The sequence below is a fragment of the Somniosus microcephalus genome, chromosome 10, assembly GCF_052327205.1.
Source record: "Somniosus microcephalus isolate GS21.2 chromosome 10, FLI_Smic_1.0, whole genome shotgun sequence".
Taxonomy (NCBI): Eukaryota; Metazoa; Chordata; class Chondrichthyes; order Squaliformes; family Somniosidae; genus Somniosus; species Somniosus microcephalus.
The window spans coordinates 144,815,975-144,839,552 of record NC_140996.1 but is presented as its reverse complement, the minus strand read 5'-3'; the positions used below and the strand labels follow the sequence as shown (position 1 = coordinate 144,839,552).

General features: G+C 42.5%; 1 protein-coding gene across 1 annotated transcript in view; it reads right to left on the bottom strand.

Annotated features, from left to right (window-relative positions):
• Positions 1-23,578, bottom strand: part of gab2 (GRB2-associated binding protein 2) — a 388,329-nt gene that overhangs the window by 320,941 nt on the left and 43,810 nt on the right. The gene's annotated exons all lie outside the window — the stretch shown is intronic.

Here is a 23,578-nt window from a genome sequence, read left to right as displayed (position 1 = left end):
GAGTACAGGAGCAAGGATGTCTTGCTGCAGTTGTACAGGGCCTTGGTGAGACCACACCTTGAGTATTGTGTGCAGTTTTGGTCGCCTCATCTGAGGAAGGATGTTCTTGCCATGGAGGGAGTGCAGCGAAGATTCACCAGACTGATACCTGGGATGGCAGGAATGACATATGAAGAGAGATTGGGTTGATTAGGCTTATATTCGCTAGAGTTTAGAAGAATGAGAGGGGATCACATTGAAACTTATAAAATTCTAACAGGACTAGACAGACTAGATGCAGGAAGGATGTTCCCGATGGCGGGGAAGTCCAGAACCAGGGGTCACAGTCTAAAGATAAGGGGTAAGCCATTTAGGACTGAGATGAGGAGGAATTTCTTCACCCAGAGGGTGGTGAACTTGTGGAATTCTCTACCAAAGACGACAGTTGAGGCCAATTCATTAAATATATTCAAGAAGGAGTTAGATATATATCTTAAGGCTAAGGGGATCAAGGGATATGGGGAGAAAGCAGCGACAGGGTATTGAATTTGGATAATCAACCATGATCGCATTGAATGGCGGAGCCGGCTCGCGGGGCCGAATAGCCTACTCCTGCTCCTACCTTCTATGTTTCTATGAAGAAATTCCTCCTCATCTCAGTCCTAAATGGCTTACCCCTTATCCTTAGATGTGACCCCTGGTTCTGGACTCCCCTGCCATCGGGAACATCCTTCCTGCATCTAGTCTGTCTAGTCCTGTTAGAATTTTATAAGTTTCAAGTTTCAGTTGTTCATTACCTAGTTTAAAGGCCCTCAGATACCATGATAGGCTGAGAAAGCTTGTGATTTTTACTCTAAAAAAGCACTGACTTTTGAGAAGATTTTATTGAGGTCTTTAAAGAAATGAAAGGATTAGACTCAGCCCACGTGGCAGGTTATTCGAGCTAGATAGGTTAGGGAGAAGCAGGGAACATAAAAGTTATGTAAGCATGGAACGAGGTTAGATTCTAGGAGGTATTACTTTTTGCAGAAAGCCGTTGATCTCTACAACAAATTGCTGGCACGTGCAGCGAGTGTGGATTCACTCAAGCATTCAAAAGGGAGCCGGATGATTTCTTAAGAGTGGCCAGCATAGCTGCATAAAAAAGGTAGGGTTGCACTGGGGAATGTGTCTTCCAGTCACCGTTGCCACCTGGAACTTGTTTGATTGCCTTTGGGGGTCAGAGAGGAATTGCACAGAGTTTTTCCTAAATTTAGGCTAAGGTTTTTAAAAATCTATTCTTTGCCTCTCCCAGGAGACTGCGTGACTAGTGGGTGGACGGGGGGGGGGAAGACGGGGGTGATGACATGCAGATGTTACACCACGACAGTATAGAACACAGGCCCGATGGAGCAGTTGGTTTTTAACCTGTCCTTTCAGTATGTTTATAGATGCGATTACAGAAGGCTTTAGGGTCTTTCTGGAGGACTGAACTAAGATGGGCCGAATGACCTTCCTCATCAGTGATTATTATGCAACCAATACATTTTGATATAAAAGTTGATATTTGCAGCTCGTAGTTAACTTGCTGCACAATTTTTCCAATGTTGACATTTTACAATATATAATATTCTGGACCCAGAGTTAAACGGCCCCAGCTCCTAAACTGCAGATTAATCATCATTTTGTAATCAATAAACCGCCTATCTGAAAAATGTGTTCCCTACAATTTACAATTAGCCTCTTGACACTGAATGTCCTCCATTATCAGCCAGTTCTGTACACAATCTGCTCGTAAAGCACAGATGTGACAAGCATTATTTAAGCAATTGTATATGATATGGTGATATCATGTTCAGCAGTTTTAATCTTCAACACAGCTGGTATTCATTCCAGATCTCATTTTAACACAAAGCTTGTGGAGTCAAATGTATAATACCTCATTAACTTGGAAAAAGATATTGTCCAGTACATTGCAATCTGCAATACAATGTCTTGCCATTTTCTCCTCACACCTGCCATGGAACATTTGTGTGACATTCTTAAGGAGGGGTCAGTTAGGGAAAGAATGTTCCAATTTGGAGTGTGCGAGATGAGACATCAACACAGTGAAGCAGCTAGAGAGTAAAGAGTTTGATTTTACTGCAAATTCATTGGTAAGTAGTGGGGTAAGCGTTACACAAAACCTGCTTTTCCTGTTAAAATTTAAATTTCTGCACTTGTAGCGAAGTGGTTGTGGGTTAGTTGAGGTAAACAAGTTAAGATAATTGTGAAATAGGGCTGAGTAAACCAGCCTGGAAACGAACTATTTTTAAGTTATGTTTATTGTCCACTTCCAGTTGCCGTGAGAAGGCAGTGGTGGGTTTTCTTCAAGCTATTAGTTGTATTACTGAGTGGCTTGGTGGCCAGTTCAGAAGGGATTGGGAATTAGCCACCTAGTGTGGACTAGTCACTTCCAGACCACAGAGGTTGGATTTTTACAATCGAGCAGCTTTCATGGTTATTTTTTTTTCCACTGAATTCAATTTCACAACTTGCCATGTTGAGATTTCAGCTCCCAACCATAACCACTATGCTACCTCACCATACTGCGAAACTAATTGCAAAGAGTATTTGAAGAAAAGCAGTTCCTGGCAACAGGCATTGCGTGCATGAGAGAAGAGACAAGTGAGCAGCTAAAGAGTGAGCAAAGAATTTGACTTTTGCTGGAGTTTGATGCTAGCAGGAGTTCAGGCTACCACAATCCACAGAGAGCAGGTCTGAAGTACTTTGGACAAAAAGTAGGTGGCCTAAACTGCAAGATTAAGTTTCATTTTGTTAATATTATGTAGAATGTTACACAGGGACAGAGAGGATCTCGGCAGGAGAGGTAAAAACTTTGTGTTAATTTACCTGGCTAGAGCTTGGACTACTTTGCAGTTTGAGCTGAGAAAAGATCAATGAACAAACACATAATGTCAATGACATTGTGGCCACAAAATTGGCGCAGGGATGGTTTGCTGACAGTGCATCTAAGGTGACAGAGAAGTCAGGCATGAAGCTATGTTGAATGGTTACTGAGAACATCAAGCTGGTGGTGGGGGCTTCTGAACAGTCAAGTGCCGAGAGAGCTAGATAACTTGAGATGTTGAGTTGAGAAATGACATGGCATTCAATGTTGACAAGTTCAAAATGATAAGTCTAAGGGAGGAGAATAAACTAAATGGTGTTAGTCCACAAAATTCAACACAGGAAAAGGAACTGGGAGTATTGGTGGTTAGATCATTAAAGTCATCTGCACACTGTGCAGCAGCTGTAAATAAAGCAAATATGATCTTGAATTGTATAGGGAATGGAATAGAACCCACCACAAGATGTGATACTGAAAAGGGTTGTGGAGTACTGCATGCAATTCTAGTCATCATGCTACAGGAAAGACATCACCCAACTGGAAAAGTGCAAAAAGAGGACTTCCCATCTGATAGTTACATCAGACACCCGAGACTGTAAAAGCTGAGTCTGTTTACACTAGAGAAGACTGAGAGGAACATTACTGAGATATTTAAGGTTATTGTTATTCATTCATGGGATGTGGACGTCGCAGGCAAGACCAGCATATATTGCCCATCTCTACTTGCCTCGAGAAGATGGTGGTGAGCTGCCTTCTTGAATACAACTGAGTGGCTTGCTAGGCCACTTTAGAGGGCAGTTAAGAGTCAATCATATTACTGTGGGTCTGGAGTCACATATAGGCCAGAGAGGGTAAGGACAGCAGATTTCCTTTCCTATAGGACATTAGTGAGCCAGATGGGTTTTACGACATTCCAGTAGTTATGTGGTTACCATTACTGATACTAGCTTTTTATTCTAGATTTATTTAACTGAATTTAAATTCCCCAGCCTTGGTGGGATTTGAACTTATGTCGCTGGATCATTAGTCCAGGCCTACTTGATTACTAGTCCAGTAATATAACCACTATGCTACCGTCCCATAATATAACATGCTGAACCTTGAGAATCTGTTACCAGAGCCGTAAGAATAACAACAAAGGATGAGGGTCAGAAGAGGGAAGGGGATGCCCAGGGAGGAGACAGAGGCTGAAAACGGCAGACATTATAAATGGGAGTTGGGAGGCATTTGTTAACAGAATTAAGAGAGAGATTTGTGTAGTAAACTGTGGAACTGTCTTTGGAACTTTGGGGCTGGCCAAATGGACCAAAATAGTCACTTCCAGTCCCGTAAGTTCCTATGTTCGCAAAACAGTTTCTTCATGAAGAAAAAAAACTTCACAAAAATGTTTTATCAGCTTTCAATTTAGTCAATCTTTTCCGGGTCCCACTCACATTGTTGAGATGTAAATCGAGCTGCTGATTTATTATTACCCATATTACACAATCGCACGAAGCCAAAGTTACCCCCAATGTGTTTTTACGCTGAAAGCCAAAGGTTGCGAACAGCTTGACATCCTCTCTGACTCACTTCTGGCACTGAAAGTTCTCTTTAATTCATTGTCATTCAGTTTTTTCTGCCTGCCTCTCTCTCTCTATGCCTCTTGCACACTTTCTCCCTGTTTTTTCTACATCCCTATTTGTCTGCTACTCTTTTCTTTCTCCTCCTCTCGGTTAGCCTCTCGTTTATAGTTTGCTTTTTCTTCTGAATACCTCCCTCATTCACTGTATGCCTCTGACACACATTGCTAAACCAATTTACTCAGTTGTTATCTTTTACTTCTTTTAAAGCCCAGGGGACAAAGCAGGATGACAGCCAACCTATATTAAGTATGGGGTGGCGACTGGGACTGGGTCCGGAGAGCCACATGGAGCTGCTATAATACGAAGGGGTGGGGAAACTGGGAGCTGGGAGGAGAGAATGATCCAGGCGGGGAGAGAGTGATCCAGGCGGGGAGAGAGTGTAGGAGTCATGCAACAAGGAAGAGGTGTGCAGGGGGTGGGGCGCGGTCCTTCATGAATTGTATGTTTGGGCCTTGCCGACAAGTTCTGTGACTGGAGCAGACCTCAAACCTCAGAGAGTGCTGATCTGCGTGATGGAAACTTCTCAAGTATTTCTAAGATACAATGGTTAGCTTCTAATTTAAAAAAATTACTTTGTGAATATTTTTGCTGTAATAATCAGATGGAACATAGAAACATAGAAGATAGGAGCAGGAGTAGGCCATTCGGCCCCTCGAGCCTGCTCCGCCATTCAGTGAGATCATGGCTGATCATCCAAATTCAGTACCCTGTCCCTGCCTTCTCCCCATATCCCTTGATCCCTTTAGCCTTAAGAAATATATCCAACTCCTTCTTGAATATATTTAATGAACTGGCCTCCACCGCCGTCTGTGGCAGAGAATTCCACAGGTTCACCACTCTCTGGGTGAAGAAATTCCTCCTCATCTCAGTCCTAAATGGCTCACCCCTTATCCTTAGACTATGACCCCTGGTTCTGGACTCCTCGGCCATCGGAAACATCCTTCCTGCATCTAGTCTGTCCAGGCCTGACAGACCTTTATAGGTTTCGATGAGATCCCCTCTCAATCTTCTAAACTCCAGTGAGTACAAGCCCAATCGACACAATCTCTCCTCATACGTCATCCCTGCCATCCCAGGTATCAGCCTGGTGAATCTTCGCTGCACTCCTTCCATGGTAAGAACGTCCTTCCTCAGATAAGGCGACCAAAACTGCACACAATACTCAAGGTGCGGTCTCACGAAGGCCCTGTACAACTGCAGCAAGACATCCTTGTTCCTGTACTCGAACCCTCTTGCTACAAAGGCCAACATACCATTTGTCTTCTTAACCGCCTGCTGCACCTGCATGCTTACCTTCAGTGACTGGTGCACAAGAACACCCAGGTCTCTTTGCACTTCCCCTTCTCCCAATCTATTGCCATTCAAATAATAGTCTGCCTTCCTGTTTTTGCCATCAAAGTGGATAACCTCACATTTATCCACATTATAGTGCATTTGCCATGTTTCTGCCCAATCACCCAACCTGTCCAAATCATACTGGAGTTTCACGACATCCTCCTCACAGCATACCCTCCCACCCAGCTTTGTGTCGTCTGCAAATTTGGAGATATTACATCCAATTCCCTCGTCCAGATCATTAATATATATTGTGAACAGCTGGGGTCCTAGGACTGATCCCTGCGGTACCCCACTAGTCACTGCCTGCCACTCGGAAAACAAACTGTTTATTCCAACTCTTTGCTTTCTGTCCGCCAACCAGTTCTCTATCCAAGTCAATACCTTGTCCCCAATCCCATGTGCCTTAATTTTGCACGCTAATCTCTTATGCGGGACCTTACCGAAAGCCTTCTGAAAGTCCAAATACACCACATCCACCGGTTCTCCCTTATCTATTTTACCAATTACATCCTCAAAAAATTCCAGTAGATTAGTCAAGCACGATTTACCTTTTGTAAATCCATGTTGGCTTTGTCCGATCCTGTCACTGCTTTCCAAGTGCTCTGCTATTACATCTTTCATAATGGACTCTAGCATTTTCCCCACTATCGATGTCAGGCTTACCGGTCTATAATTCCCCGCTTTTTCTCTACCACCTTCTTTGAATAGTGGGGTAACATTAGCTACCCTCCAATCCATGGGTACTGTTCCAGAGTCTATCGAGTTCTGGAAGATGACCAGCAATGCATCTACTATTTCTAGGGCCACTTCCTTAACATTTGGAAACAGTCATCTTTGGTAGACAATCACAATGGAAAACAAATATTGGATCTATTTCAGAGAATGTAAAACAATCTGTAAAATTTTTGTTTGTGATGGGTATTAAATGGATAATTTAATTGGAATTTAAATTTTAACAGAACGGCCTCGGTTTTCTGATCATAACACTGATGGTAACGCATTCATTTTAAATGAGTTACCGTCAGCATGACAATCAGAATACCTAGGTTAATGATTCTTGTTCATTCTTTGGGCATGTGACTGTACAGGATGCTGCAATGCACTAATTACACCAGTGCCTAATTACCCGCCCTGCTGTATGCCTCAGAGACATGGACCGTGTACAGCAGGCACCTCAAAGCACTGGAGAGGTACCACCAACGCTGCCTCCGCAAGATCCTGCAAATCCATTGGCAGGATAGGCACACCAATGTCACTGTTCTCGCTCAGGCCAACATCCTCAGCATCGAAGCTCTGACCACGCTCGATCAGCTCCGATGGGCGGGTTAGATCGTCCACATGCCCGATATGAGACTCCCAAAACAAGCACTCTACTCGGAGCTCTGACATGGCAAGAGAGCCCCAGGTGGGCAGAGGAAATGCTTCAAGGACACCCTCAAAGCCTCCTTGAAAAAGTGCAACATCCCCACTGACACCTGGGAATCCCTGGCCCAAGACCGCACAAAGTGGAGGAGAATCATCCGGGAAAGCGCCGAACACCGAGTATCTTTGCCGGGAGCAAGCGGAAGCCAAGCGCAAGTCAACCCAAGCACCCCACCCACCATCTGCCCCACCTGTGACAGAGACTGTAGGTCCCGCATTGGACACATCGGTCACCTGAGAACTCATTTTTAATGTGGAAGCAAGTCATCCTCGGTTCCAAGGGACTGCCTAAGAAGAAGACGACACCAGTACATAGCAAAGACATTCCAGAGGTGTTTAACACAAACTACCACATTATCAACTTTACTTTAATTTGTGAACTGTACTGTGCAATTCAATATCCAGATACCTTTCTGGTGATGGGTCAGTAATTTGCAATACATAGTTCCACAGTGTAACATCATGAGAGTACCTCATTGTCCTCTGGATAACTTATACTGATTGTGGCACTGCTTAGCATGGAAGGAGTGGCTAGCTATCGCTAATCCTGAAACAGCAGAATGCTTTATTCGGAAACATCAACTTATAGCTTTCACTACTGAAAAATTGTGACTTATAAAAGTCTTTATGGGAATGAATTCCCCTACTGAAAATTATTCCTGTTACTACCTTCATCACCAGCAATCTTTTTGATGACCACTTACTTTAAAAGACACTTACTGATGAAACATTAACCTATTTTTCTCTTCCGGATGCCGATTGACCTGTTGTGAAATTCCAGCACGTCTGTTTTTAGTTGTCTGATGTATAGCAAAAGTACTTTCATGTCTCATGAAATTGAATGAACTTGATAGGTGTACATTGACTGTACTACATACAATAGATTACAGGCATTATTGTACACTTGAGGTTACTTCCAGAACCTAAGGGGCAAAGGTTCACCAATTATTACCCCAAAATTGTGATTTACATTTGTTTTTATCGTACCTTTGGGCTATATGAATAAAATAGAATTGCTTTCATCTATTCTGATGAGCACTAAAGCAGGATGTAGTTTCTGCTTTATGAAGCACTGATAAATCAATAAATTGCATCTGCTGCTGGCCTGTGGCATTAGTTTCATTTATAGTCCAGATCTGAAGAAACAGAGCATCAATCTAGGACTTTAAGTTGTTCCATGGTGATACTGCCTGATAATTGTAGAGTCAAATCTGCAATGGGTACAGCATTGACTATGCACGTGTTGCACTGGACACTATTGTTTGACTAAGGGAAAAACGCCCTGGTTTGCTCTCTTAGCACATGCTGCTAATTATTGGTTATATTCCTGCATTTATAATGTGTGTTATGCCCCATAATCTACCATGAAATGCAAGTGATACAACAGTACTGTTAATCTTCAGAGCAGCAACAGAATTATACCCCATCAAGGGCATTTCCACACAAATTACCACATCAAAAGGAGCGGATTTAAAATGTCAAAACAATGAAAATGTAACCAGAAATATCAAATCCCTCACTTGTTTGAAGAATCTTTTTAGTTAAAAAAAAAAATCTGTCTATTACTGAACACCCAAAAGCAGCATCAAGTTGCTGCAATGGAACATAGGAATGTACAATATTGGAAGAGACCATTTTGGTCCATCAGAGGTTGAAAACAGAATACAGAGTTCACAACCATGCTTTCTACTTCCTGCTCAATCACCAGCCGTAGTATCCCACTTGCTGTGATTAAATAGAAACTTTAGCAAATGACTGAGTAACACATACAATCTACATTAAACAAAGTAAAGGTGTGGAGATGCCGGTGTTGGACTGGGGTGGACAAATGTAAGAAGTCACACAACACCAGGTTATAGTCCAACAGTTTTATTTGAAATCACAAGCTTTCGGAGCACTGCTCCTTCGTCAGGTGAAGGAGCCTGACGAAGGAGCAGCGCTCCGAAAGCTTGTGATTTCAAATAAAACTGTTGGACTATAACCTGGTGTTGTGTGACTTATAAACAAAGTAAAGAAAGCAAGCGGTGAGTTACAGGTGGAAACTCCATCTCCAGATTCAGCTATTAGGAAACACTCATTTTTGCATTCTGCGACCATTTGAAGCCCTCTTTGAATTACTGCCTTGTGATTCATCCCATATCTATTGATTATACAATACAGATTTCATATAGAATAGTGATGAAAGCTGTAAAAAATAAATCACAAACACCCTTTTGTGAATCACATGATGCTGTAAGAATATCATAAATGAATGATAGTAATATCTCTCTCTAACTTATGTGGTTTCAAAAATACTCAGTGGACTGCAGATTAGCATCAGCCCACAGCTGGTTCAATTTATTTTCTTTAACAATTAAACAGGAATAGCAGAATACATTATAAAATATAATGGATTATTAGGCTGTACCTGAAACTTGGGATTTAGAGACTTGAAAGCTCTCCAGTTGTGCGAGATTGTTTGACTCCCTTGAATGGGTTAGAGCCTTGTAGAGTGCTTTCATATTAACTACAGATGGCTACCCTCAGACAGCAAGTATGAAGCCACTCGTACTGTGCTGTACCTGTGTCCCTCTAGCAGTAACTCATCAGTAGTGTAGCAGGTTCCACCACAACAAGCTGTGAAGTGCAGTCATCCACAACTCTAGCAGTGACCCATTTTCAATTTTAAAAGAAAAATGAATCTACGAAGTGCACTCAACCTATTCGACCAATGGATCTCAATGAATGGGCAGTGAAGCTACTGCAGCTGACTGAGATCTGACAGTCTTATCATACATCTGACCGTAGACTGAACCTGACCTCTGCTGCAATTTCAAACCAGGGCTGTAGAAGACTGAGACACATAATTTACCAGTGTCAGCAAGTCACCAATCTTACAATGAAACTGATGTCCCTGCTACTTTTTTCCTGTGGGAAGGGTTCACAATGCAAACTCTCAAGAATGTCACAATCAACTGGACACTAATATTTTGCACTGCAGAAATCAGCCTGTAGTGATTTGATTATAAGATCAGATTTATTGCAGTGAGTTTAAAAAAAAACGAATGGAAAATTCCAACCATATGTGTGTGTATTCAATCCGATCCAGCAGTTTCAGCCAGTGGACTAAAAACCAGCTGGAGGACATGAGACGTTGAGGATTAAATGCACTTGATAAAATGACCCTTTTACTGATTAATAATAATGATGTAATGCCACGGAGTATTTTCCAAATGCAATCAGCTTACAGCTGTGTTTGCACTTCCCTGAAACTGAATACATTTTGTGTGTTGAAAAACTGCAGTTACAGTTCACCGCAACTCCTGGTGATCCAATTTTTGGAAAAGATGGTATGTTGAATTCTGCTATGTTTCCTTGCTACAAGGGGCGGAAGGAACATTAAATATCCCAATTTTTAATTGACATTGTAACTTAGCAGCAGTGCCTGTATTCTAAACATTTGCATTTCTGTTCTCACAAGTAAGATAAAAATATAATTTAAAACTGAATCTAAGAAAATTATACTCGGTTGTGTTTATTATCTTTTAATGCTATTTTTTCCCCTCTCCTCCTGAAGGTGTTAGCTCCTTCTTGGTGTATTGCTCCATAGGAACTGGACCCTCATTAGCTCCTCATCCAAGTAGCCATTCTTCATGTGGGAGCTCAGACACTGAATATCAGTATGTTATTCAACCATGAGGTTTCAAAGCCAACCCCAATCCTGTTAACACCCAACATGCATACACATGCCTTTCCAGCTAGGGTCACTGGATAGGATACGAATACATAGATACATAGAAGATAGGAGCAGGAGTAGGCCATTCGGCCCTTCGAGCCTGCTCCGCCATTCAATGAGATCATGGCTGATCATCCAAATTCAGTACCCGGTCCCAGCCTTCTCCCCATATCCCTTGATCCCTTTAGCCTTAAGAAATATATCCAACTCTTTCTTGAATATACTTAATGAACTGGCCTCCACCGCCCTCTGTGGCAGAGAATTCCACAGGTTCACCACTCTCTGGGTGAAGAAATTCCTCCTCATTTCAGTCCTAAATGACTTACCCCTTATCCTTGGACTATGACCCCTGGTTCTGGACTCCCTGGCCATCAGAAACATCCTTCCTGTATCTAGTCTGTCAAGGCCTGACAGAATTTTATAGGTTTCGATGAGATCCCCTCTCAATCTTCTAAACTCCAGTGAGTATAAGCCCGATCAACCCAATCTCTCCTCATACGTCATTCCTGCCATCCCAGGTATCAGCCTGGTGAATCTTCGCTGCACTCCTTCCATGGCAAGAACGTCCTTCCTCAGGTAAGGCGACCAAAACTGCACACAATACTCAAGGTGTGGTCTCACCAAGTCCCTGTACAACTGTAGCAAGACATCCTTGTTCTTGTACTCGAACCCTCTTGCTACGAAGGCCAACATACCATTTGTCTTCTTAACCGCCTGCTACACCTGCATGCTTACCTTCAGCAACTGGTGTACAAGAACACCCAGGTCTCTTTGCACTTCCCCTTCTCCCAAACTATTACCATTCAAATAATAATCTGCCTTCCTGTTTTTGCCACCAAAGTGGATAACCTCACATTTATCCACATTATAGTGCATTTGCCATGTTTCTGCCCAATCACCCAACCTGTCCAAATCGTGCTGGAGTTTCACGACATCCTCCTCACAGCATATCCTCCCCCCCAGCTTTGTGTCGTCTGCAAATTTGGAGATATTACATCCAATGGGAAAACTGGCTGATTTTCTCCTTCCCAACCAAGGGGTGAAGGTGCAAAATGTGGTGCGTCTATTGTTGCTTTGGCTGGGATCAGCTAATTCAGCACAGACTGAGAAAGGAAGAACAAACTTGTATTTATATATACACACGTCTTCAGAATGCCCAAAGGCACTTTACAGCCAATTCACTGGCTGCCCATCATTCCCGGGATGCCATGTTTGAATCCCTCCAATTAGGTTTCCACCCCGCCACAGTACTGAAACAGTTACATATGACATCATATGTGACGGAGACCGTGGTAAACTATCTCTCCTCGTCCTTCTCGAACTTGACATGGTTGACCACACTATCCTCCTCCGTCGTCCAGCTGGGTGGGACTGCACTCACCTGGTTCTATTCTTACCTATCCAGTTGTAGCCAGAGAATCACCTGCAATGGCTTCGATTCCTGCCTGTGCACCATTATCTCTGGTGTCCCCCAAGGATCTATCCTTGGCCCCCTCCTATTTCTCATCTACATGCTACCCCTTGGCGACATCAAGTGAAAACACGTCAGGTTCCACATGTACCCCGACGACACCCAGTTCTACCTCACCACCACCTCTCTCGACCCCTCCACTATCTCTAAATTGTCAGATTGCTTGTCTGACATCCAGTACTGGATAAGCAGAAATTACCTGCAACTAAATATCTGGAAGTCCGAAGCCATCGTCTTTGCTTCCCGCCACAAACTCCATTCTCTAGCCATTGACTCTATCCCTCTCCCTGGCAACTGTCCGAGGCTGAACCAGACCGTTTGCAACCGTGGTGTCATATTTGACATCGAGATGAGCTTACGACCGCATATTCACATCATCACCAAGACCACCTCCTTCCACCTCTAATATTGCCTAACTCCGCCCCTGCTGCAGCTCATCTGTTACTGATACCCTCATCCATGCCTTTGTTACCTCCTGGCCGGTCTCCCATCTTCCACCCTCCGTAAATTTGAGCTCATCCAAAACTCCACTGCCCGTATCCTAACTCGCGCCAAGTCCTGTTCACCCTGTGCGCACTGACCTAGATTGGCGCTTGGTCTGGCAACGCTTCAATTTTAAAATTCTCATCCTTGTTATCAAATCCTTCCATGACCTTGCCCCTCCCCATCTCTGTAACCTCCTCCAGTCCTACAACCCTCCCTAAACCTCTCCACCTCTCTGTCTTCCTTTAAGATGCTCCCTAAATCCTACCTCTTTGACTAAGCTTTTGGTCATCTGTCCTAATATCTCCTTACGTGGCTCGGTGTCAAATTTTGTTTGATAACGCTCTTGTGAAGTGCCTTAGGACGTTTTACTATGTTAAAGATGCTATATAAAAGCAAGTTGTTGTTGTTGGATGAAGACTAGGACTTGTGTCAGCTGGTAGCACTCTTACCTCTGAATCAGAAGTTTGTGGATTCAAGCACTATTCCAGGCCTTGAGCAGCGGCAGCAACGGGAGAGGCGGCAGAATTCGAGAGTGATGTCACAGTACAGAAAGTGACGCCGGCGCAAGAGAAGCAGATGATTGGGTGTGTATGGCCAGGTGAGTATTTATACTATAGTTTGACAGTTAAGGTTAATAGTTTATAAAGTTTAAAAAGGTCTTAATTTTGTGGTTTATAGTTGCTAAGGTCTCTGTTGTGTAGCGGGGAGTGCAAGGAAACAAGGGCCCTTGAGTATATCATTTAATTGTAGTGTAATTAGTGGTATTGATTTGATTTAATTTAATTTGAATTAATTAAAGGGTAAGTCATGACAAGACAGCTCGGCCCCGTGGCATGCTCCTCCTGCACGATGTGGGAAATCAGGGACACTTCCTGTGTCCCTGATGACCATGTGTGCGGGAAGTGTATCCAGCTGCAGCTACTGGCAGACTGCATTGCGGCGCTAGAGCCGTGAATGGATACATACTGGAGCATTTGCAATGCTGAGGACGTCGTGGATATCACATTTAATCAGTTGGTCACACCGCAGGTAAAGGCTGCACAGGCAGTAAGGGAATGGGTGACCGCCAGGCAGAGCAGTAGGCACAGGCAGGTAGTGCAGGGGTCCCCTGTGGCCATTCCCCTCTCAAACAGATATACTAATTTGGATATTGTTGAGGGAGATGGCTTATCAGAGGAAGGCAGCAGCAGCCAACTTCCTGGCACCATGGGTGGTTCTGCTGCACAGGACGGGAGGAAAAAGAGTGGGAGAGCTATAGCAATGGGGGATTCTACTGTAAGAGGAATAGATAGGCATTTCTGCAGCCGCAAACAAGACTCCAGGACGGTATGTTGCCTCCCTGGTGCAAGGGTCAAGGATGTCTCGGAGTGGCTGCAGGGCAATCTGGGGGGCGGGGGTGTGAACAGCCAGTTGTTGAAGTGCATATAGGTACCAAAGATACAGGTAAAAACCGGGATGAGGTCCTAAAAGCTGAATATAGGGAGTTAGGAGGTAAATTAAAAAATAGGACCTCAAAAGGTAGTAATGTCAGGATTATTACCAGTGCCACGTGCTAGTCAGAGTAGAAACAGAAGGATATTTCAGATGAATACGTGGCTAGAGGAATGGTGCAAGGGGGATTCAAATTCCTGGGACATTGGAACCGGTTCTGGGGGAGGTGGGACCAGTACAAACCGGATGGTTTGCACCTGGGCAGGACCGGGATCGATGTCCTTGGGGGAGTGTTTGCTAGTGCTGTTGGGGAGGGGTTAAACTAAAATGGCAGGGGGTTGGGAACCTGTGCAGGGAGACAGAGGAAAGGGAAACAAGGATAGAAGCAAAAGACAGGGAGGAGAAAAGCAAAAGTGGCAGTCAGAGAAATAAAGGGTTTAAATCAAACATGGCCACAGTAAATAATAATTCTAAAAGGTCTAAGAGTGTTAAAAAAAGCAAGCCTGAAGGCTTTGTGTCTTAACGCGAGGGGCATTCGTAATAAGGTGGATGAATTAGCTGCGCAAATAGATGTAAATGGATACGATATGATTGGGATTACGGAAACATGGCTCCAGGGTGACCAAGGCTGGGAACTCAACATCCAGGGGTATTCAATATTCAGGAAAGACAGGCAAAAGGAAAAGGAGGTGGGGTAGCATTGCTGGTTAAAGAGGAGATTAACACAATAGTAAGGAAGGATATTAGCTCTGATGATGTGGAATCTGTATGGGTAGAGCTGAGAAATACAAAGCGGCAGAAAGCTTTAGTGGGAGTTGGATACAGACCCCCAAACAGTAATGCTAAGGTTGGGGATGGCATTAAACGGGAAATTAGAGATGCATGCAATAAGGGCACAGCAGTTATCATGAGTGACTTTAATCTACATATAGATTGGGCTAACCAAATTAGTAACAATACTGTGGAGGAGGAATTACTGGAGTGTATACGGGATGGTTTCCTGGACCAATATGTCGAGGAACCAACTAGAGATCAGGCCATCTTAGACTGGGTATTATGTAATGATAAAGGATTAATTAGCAATCTTGTTGTGCGAGGCCCCTTGGGGCGGAACGATCATATGATCGAATTCTTCATTAAGATGGAGAGTGAAGTATTTGACTCAGAGACTAGGGTCCTGAATTTAAATAAAGGAAACTACGATGGTCTGAGGCACGAGTTGGGTAGGACGGATTGAGGAACGTTACTTAATGGGTTAACGGTGGTAAGCCAATGGCAAACATTTAAAGATCGCATGGAATTTGTTCATCCTTGCTTGGCATAAAAATAAAACAAAAAAGGTGACTCAACCGTGGCTAACAAGGGAAATTAGGGATAGCATAAGATCCAAGGAGAGGACATATAAATTGGCCAGAAAAAGCAGCAAACCTGAGGATTGGGAGGAGTTTAGGATTCAGCAAAGGAGGACAAAGGGATTAATTAAGAGGGGGGAAATAGAGTATGAGAGTAAGCTTGCAGGGAACATAAAAACTGACTGTAAAAGCTTCTATAGATATGTGAAGAGAAAAAGATTGGTGAAGTCAAGCGTAGGTCCCTTGCAGTCAGAATCAGGGGAATTTATAATGGGGAACAAAGAAATGGCAGACCAATTAAATACATACTTGGTTCTGTCTTCAAAGGAGGACACAAATAACCTCCCAGAGATGTCGGGGAACATAGGGTCTAATGAGAGGGAGGAACTGAATGAAATCAGTATTTGTAGGGAAATGGTGTTAGGGATATTGACGTGATTGAAGGCCGATAAATCCCCAGGGCCTGATAATCTACATCCTAGGTTACTTAAGGAAGTGGCCCTAGAAATAGTAGATGCATTGCTGGTCATCTTCCAAAATTCTATGGACTCTGGAACAGTTCCCATGGATTGGAGGGTAGCTAATGTAACCCCACTATTCAAAAAAGGTGGTAGAGAGAAAACAGGGAATGACAGACCGGTAAGCCTGACATCGGTAGTGGGGAAAATGCAAGAGTCCATTGTAAAAGATGTAATAGCAGAGCACTTGGAAAACAGTGACAGGATCGGACAAAGTCAACATGGATTTACAAAAGGTAAATCGTGCTTGACTAATCTACTGGAATTTTTTGAGGATGTAACTGGTAGAATAGATATGGGAGAACCAGTGGATGTGGTGTATTTGGACTTTCAGAAGGCTTTCAATAAGGTCCCGCATAAGAGATTAGCGTGTAAAGTTAAAGCACATGGGATTGGGGGTAAGTTACTGACTTGGATAGGGAACTGGTTGGCAGACAGGAAGCAAAGAGTTGGAATAAACGGGTCTTTTTCCGAGTGGCAGGCAGTGACTAGTGGGGTACCGCAGGGATCGGTGCTAGGACCCCAGCTATTCACAATATATATTAATGATCTAAACGAGGGAACTAGATGTAATATCGCCAAGTTTGCAGACGACACAAAGCTGGGTGGGCGTGTGTGCTGTGAGGAGGATGCCGAGAAACTCCAGTATAATTTGGACAGGCTGGGTGATTATACTGCATCTGCCAGGCATCTGCCCAATGTGGATAAATGCGAGGTTATCCACTTTGGTGGCAAAAACAGGATGGCAGATTATCTGAACGGCAATAGATTGGGAGAAGGGGAAGTGCAACGAGACCTGGGTGTCCTTGTGCACCAGTCGCTGAAGGTAAGCATGCAGGTGCAGCAGGCAGTTAAGAAGGCAAATGGTATGTTGGCCTTTGTAGTGAGAGGATTCGAGTACAGGAACAAGGATGTCTTGGTGCAGTTGTACAGGGCCTTGGTGAGACCACACGTTGAGCATTGTGTGCAGTTTTGGTCGCCTTATCTGAGGAAGGATGTTCTTGCCATGGAGGGAGTGCAGCGACGATTCACCAGGCTGATACCTGGGGTGGCAGGAATGACGTATGAGGAGAGATTGGGTCAATTGGGCTTATATTCGCTAGAGTTTAGAAGAATGAGAGGGGATCTCATTGAAACTTATAAAATTCTAACAGGACTAGACAGACTAGATGCAGGAAGGATGTTCCCGATGGCGGGGGAGTCCAGAACCAGGGGTCACAGTCTAAAGATAAGGGGTAAGCCATTTAGGACAGAGATGAGGAGGAATTTCTTCACCCAGAGAGTGGTGAACCTGTGGAATTCTCTACCACAGAAGGCAGTTGAGGCCAATTCATTAAATATATTCAAGGAGGAGTTAGATATATGTCTTAAGGCTAAAGGGACCAAGGGACATGGGGAGAAAGCAGGGACAGGGTACCGAGTTTGGATGATCAGCCATGATCTCATTGAATGGCGGAGCAGGCTCGAATGGCCTACTCCTGCTCCTATCTTCGATGTTTCTATGTTTACCTAATCTAGGGTGATATTTTGATTCAGTACTGAGCGAGTGTAGCATTGTTCCAAGTGCCGTATTTCAGAGAAGCCCTGGCTACTTCTTCAGATTGACATAAAAGATCCTAGAGCATTTTCAAAGCAGAACAGGGAGTTTTGCAGCGTCGTAACTAACGTTCCTCCCTCAACACCATCAAAAACAGATCAACTGCTCCATTATTTGCTACTTGTAGGGATTTGACAACAAATTGGCTGCCGTGCTTGCCTACATAGCAACAGTGACTGTACATCAAAAGTAGTTCCTTTGTTATGAAGTGCTATGAAAATGCAGTTTTCTTTCAGCCCCTCAGTATAGCTCAGCTGCATACTATTTAAACAGCTGAGCTACTGAGATGCTGTGAAGCTATTTCTATTAACATGGTCGATACATGCAATGGGTGTAGCCTGTAAAACAGGATGTGATTTGTAATGTCAAAGTGATTGGCTGAAACTGGTTTAGTGTTTTATCCTTTATCACATCTTCGACTCAGCGCAATCTGATTAAGTGTTATGAATTTAAACGAGTTAACTTTACTTGACATAACAGCAACCATGTTGAGAAATGAGACAGCTCAACATGTTACATCACTAAGACATTAAAAAATACCAGTCACTACTCCAACCTGAATGGTTCAATTGCAGGGCTGTGAAGCAAGGACTTTTGCACTGAAGCTCAAGTGCCTACTGAACTTTCTAAAAAATTGTTAGTCAAGCCAAATTGGCTTGAAAGTCAGCCAAGCCTTTTTGCGTAGCATGAGGTAATGCCAGCAGCTACGTACTAGACGCTGGGCTTTCATTTAGTCGGGCCTGGAGGCTCCAGCAGTGTACGTGATGAGCTAAATAAGTTTTTAAGCAACAAATTGTAACTCATTTTCAGAAAATTAGACTCTTAAAAAATATGCCTTACATTGCTAAATAAACAGGATTTTCAGGTAGATAACAAATGTCAAGACAAAGACTTGGAGGCGTTTTTCTTGGATTCTGATAGTAAATTAATTGAGTTTTAAAGTCCTAACAATATCAATGTACTACCTGGGTAGAAATGCTTTGTTCCAGTATATGGGAGCTTGCAAGCTAACTAATAATACATCTCTTGCTGTGTGCGACATCTGAATAAAAGTGTCACAACAACTTCTTAAAATGCTTGAAAATGCCAAGAGCAGTAGTTTAAGACAACTGAACAAAGATGCCATTGAATAAATGGAAAAGCATACCATGTCTGCTAGTTTTAACCCTGGAAGCATCGTCAGTTGATCTCTTCAAATCAATGAAAGTGCTTGGAGTTGTCGGCATTTTTCATTATTACACAATCGCTTCTCTTTTTTTTTAAAGCCTGGAATATGTCCCCATTACCATTCTTCAAAAAACTGTCAAATATCTTGCATAATCCATTGATGTTTTGAATAATTTTACTTTTTTCCCATGCTATTTTAAATGTTACAAAGCATCCAATTGTGTATTAAACAAGTTATTCTCAGTATATTTGGGAGCAAGGAACAAAATTCAAGGGTTTCAAATTTGAGAGAATAAAAGGAGAAATTTTGAAGTATTAGATATGGTTCCATGATAACAAACCATGAGTTAAAACAGTTTGGGTGGAATACATTTGTGTTTGTTGAATAAAATAATGCCAAGCACAGTAAGTGTAGAATCTGCTGAATCACTCAGGAAGGAAGATGGGTTCTGTGTTCTGGAAAGATTAGAAGAGTACAGGCTACAACCATACAAATATTTGCCTGGAAGACAAGTTACCTCTTGCTGCCTGTGCGACATCTGAATAAAAGTATCATAACTTAAAATGTTTGGAAGACAAGCCTACAGAGGCAGAATCACAGTAGTTTTGATAGGCTAAATGGCCTATAATTTTCTTTGGATTATGCTCTTATGAATGATGAAAAGCATAAACCAAATATCCTGTTAAACCTCAATAAAACTGCACTGTCAAGACAGAAGGAAATGAAGCTGCTAATCAAAGTGTGACCCAATATTCTATCTTATTACCACTACACAGAATATTTCTACTGTGAAGCATCTCTAAATAAATGACAATGGTTTCCATTTAAAAAACCTTAGTAAAGGTTTAGAAATTAATATTTTCTCTGAATCATCAATATGTATTTTAACAAAGATCATTTGTTATACACATTGCCATGGGTACAATATGTAGGTATGGTACTGTAGGCACTGTTTGGTCAGATCATAGACCATGTTCTCTTTACAAGCACAATAAAAGGTGAATCATTATTACTATATTATCCAGATGAAGAGTTGTTTAAAAATGATAAAACATATTTCTTAGTTTATTTGTATAGCTAATTAGGGATAAAGATGACCTTGTTAAAAGTAATATAGGATATAAACAAAGTGACCTGACCAGGGTTACATTTTCTGTAGCACAGTGTGAAAACATCAAAAAAAACTGTTCTGCTTCTCCCCTTGTCTCATCCTGAGTAGCATGGACTGAGCCATTAATTATGCTGATTAGCTATAGTCAAAAGACAGATCTTTACAGAAAAGCTGTTGTCCCATGTCCTGTGATGCAATGGTGAAGAAAAATTAGAAGCAATGTGTCATTTCCTTCCTTATACATCTGTTTTAGTGGTTAATTATCATTTCCTCATTAAAAACTTAGAAGCTGAAATGAGTAAACCACTATAGCATTTGCAGTGTTCATTAAAATAAGCTTTCCTCCTTAGCACAACTAGATTCTTGCAATAAACATTATCTTACATGAATGTTATACCAGTGTGGTACTATTTACAGAAATTCTCTCAAGATGAATGTCATTTTCTGTATGGTATTGGACCTTTTGGTGCACACCTCAGAACTGTGGAAAAGTCATAGGGCAGTGGAAGATACAAGCACAGGGATGAGTGTAAAGTCTTTTTTTTTAAAGAAAGGCACAATGGATATCCTGATACAGGTTCATTCCTCCGATCAGTGGAATTGCCAGTACTAATTGTATTCGGGTACAGAAGTGGCAAGTGGACACTGGAACGAGAAGCTGTAACTAATGTGCTGTCATGTCCCACTTAGCAGTCAGCTGAAGTGTGACATTGGTGCAGGGCTGTAAGTGAATTATCCAGCTGGGGATGGTGTGTTACACAAAGAATAAAAACTTAAGAGCCTCACTCTGAACAAAAAATCAAGTAACAAAATTAAGCTGGGGAAAGCAAATTCAAATTGTATCCCACACTTTCATTAAAACGGGTGTCTCTAGTCTGCCTTTCAGAAGAATTGTAGTACTATTTTGACACTTTCTTTTTGTAGTTAAAAGAGCGTTTCATTATCTAGATAGGATGCAGAATACTAAATCCAGCATTGAAAGTTATCCTGTTTGGTGATCTTTCAGGGCGGTCTGAGAGCATGTGACCAGATACCAACACATCAGATTAGGCATCTTCGCCACTCTGAAAAACAGTCGTTCTAATCAGAAACCCAGAATCCAAGTTGAGGCATGACTAAATCTTAGCCCGAGTATATTCCTATAATAATGCCAGTGGTCTCATTTCCCACCTAATGCAAGAGCACCAATGTTATACATGTTGGAGAAAGCAATATTCAACATTCTTTTACCTTTGTAACACTCAAATTTCACTGTTTAATGCTGGAATTTTCTTGTAGCCCTTTGTTCTGGGGTTGAGGTAATGCTGTAGCTGTACCTCCTGTTTACCAATTTCTCTTGTATGCTACCACATCTGATGAGATTGGCATTATCTTGGTACCAACAGGGATTGCTTTTTCAAAGCAAATAGCCTTCTGTCCACAAAACAGGAATTATGAGGGGCATAGATAGTGTAGATGGTAAGGAACTTTTCCCCTTAGTAGAGGGGTCAATAACAAGGGGGCATAGATTCAAGGTGAGGGGCAGGAGGTTTAGAGGGGATTTAAGGAAAAACTTTTTCACCCAGAGGGTGGTTGGAATCTGGAACTCACTGCCTGAAAGGGTGGTAGAGGCAGGAACCCTCACAACATTCAAGAAGCATTTGGATGAGCACTTGGTATCAAGGGATATGGGGAGAAGGCAGGTACGGGGTACTGAGTTTGGATGATCAGCCATGATCTCATCGAATGGTGGAGCAGGCTCGAGGGGCCGAATGGCCTACTCCTGCTCTTATCTTCTATGTTGAAATGCCATAGCATACAAGGCTACGGACCAAATGCTGGAAAATGGGATTAGATTAGACAGGGCTTGATGGCCGGTGTGGACGCGATGGGCCAAAGGGCCTCTTTCTGTGCTGTATAACTCTATGACTCTATGACTTCACCAGTACAATTTGTAGCAGATTTGAAGGGTTTTTTGATCATCTTTTATCATCATGTGCTCAAGGTGAGCAAGGTCAGTGCTGCAGGATGGAACAACTTTCCATTCTGGGTATTCAGGGTCAGAATGCATCAAGAGCACCCAGGTCAGATAATGTAAAGCCAGATCGTGTTAAGATCCATCTACTCTGCCCAACAATGTGCCTCAACCCCTGCTGCACCAGTGTGAAATTTTCATTTTCCACAAATTGAGGCACACAGCTCATGAACTGGGTTGGAGAGTGACCCCACATTCTATTTTTGTAAAGACCTATCTAATCCTCACATCACAGCTCGGCTTCCATTAATGCATCTACTTTCAGAACCCTCCTTGTTTATCACGGCTTCACTCCCTCCCAAATTTCTGCTTTGCCCCCCCTTTTGTTTCCTGTTTAACGAGCACCTTTTTGTCCTCTCTGCCCTGCAAAATGCTTTAAGGCATATGAGAAACAACAGAAATGTAAGCTGTTGACATCCTTACCTGACATTGAGCCAACTTGCACTAATTTTTACAAAATACTAATGGATAAGAAAAGCCAGCCAGTCAGCCCATCTTAATTCTATAAGATCACCTCTGAAATGCATCCAAAGCCAAAGTCCATAGTTTTCCTCATACCGCATATCCCCGATACTAGGGATCAGCGCTTTGGCTTTTCTCTGCACTGTCTCTAGAGATTGAATTTCTGCCTCGTTCCCAGTCAACCTGAATTGCACACAGTAGGCAAGATGTGGTTTGTGTAGAGCTGTGTACAGTTTGATCGTAACACTCTACTGTTTTGTCTATGTAGTTTAGCATCCTATCAGGTTTGTTAACTGGTGCTCTGCATTGGTTGGACATGTTGAACATCAAGTCTACTATGCCTCCTACATCTCTTTGAACTTCATCTTTAGCTATTTCAACACCATTTGTGTCGCCCATTTTTCCTTTCTATAATCCATACTTTATACTTGTCTGCGTTAAATTTCGTCTGCCATTGTTTAGTCTACTCACATACTTTGTTTAACTCATTCTGCATTTCTAAGTTACCTCCTTAATTTCACTGCGTCTACTAGTTTCGTACTTTCTGCAAATTTTACAAATTTGCATGAGTTTCTGAATCCAACTCTGATTTAAATTAGAAACAGTAGTGGCCCGAGCCCTGTGACACCCCCACTCGGACATAACTCCTCGAAACAAATACTCATTGTTTTCTACACTTCAGCCAATTTCTTATCCATTCCCAAGTTTTAACCTAAATCACCCTAGTGATTCTTAAGCTTAACTAGTGCCTTACACATGGAACTTTATCAAATGCCAAGTACATAATATTGTAGGGTCTGCCACAGTCCACTTGGGTTATCACTTCCTTAAAAGTAGTCAAAGCAGTTGGCTAGGCAGGATCTTGTTAGAATTCTGGGATCAGTGATTCACAAACCTTGTAAAGAATATTAATCAAATAAACACCAGATAAATCCTTAACCCCTTGTTAAAGAATCATCCATGTCTAAGCAAGTGCTAGATGGCTGCATTTGGCTTGCTTGAGTCACCTTACCTTACATCAAC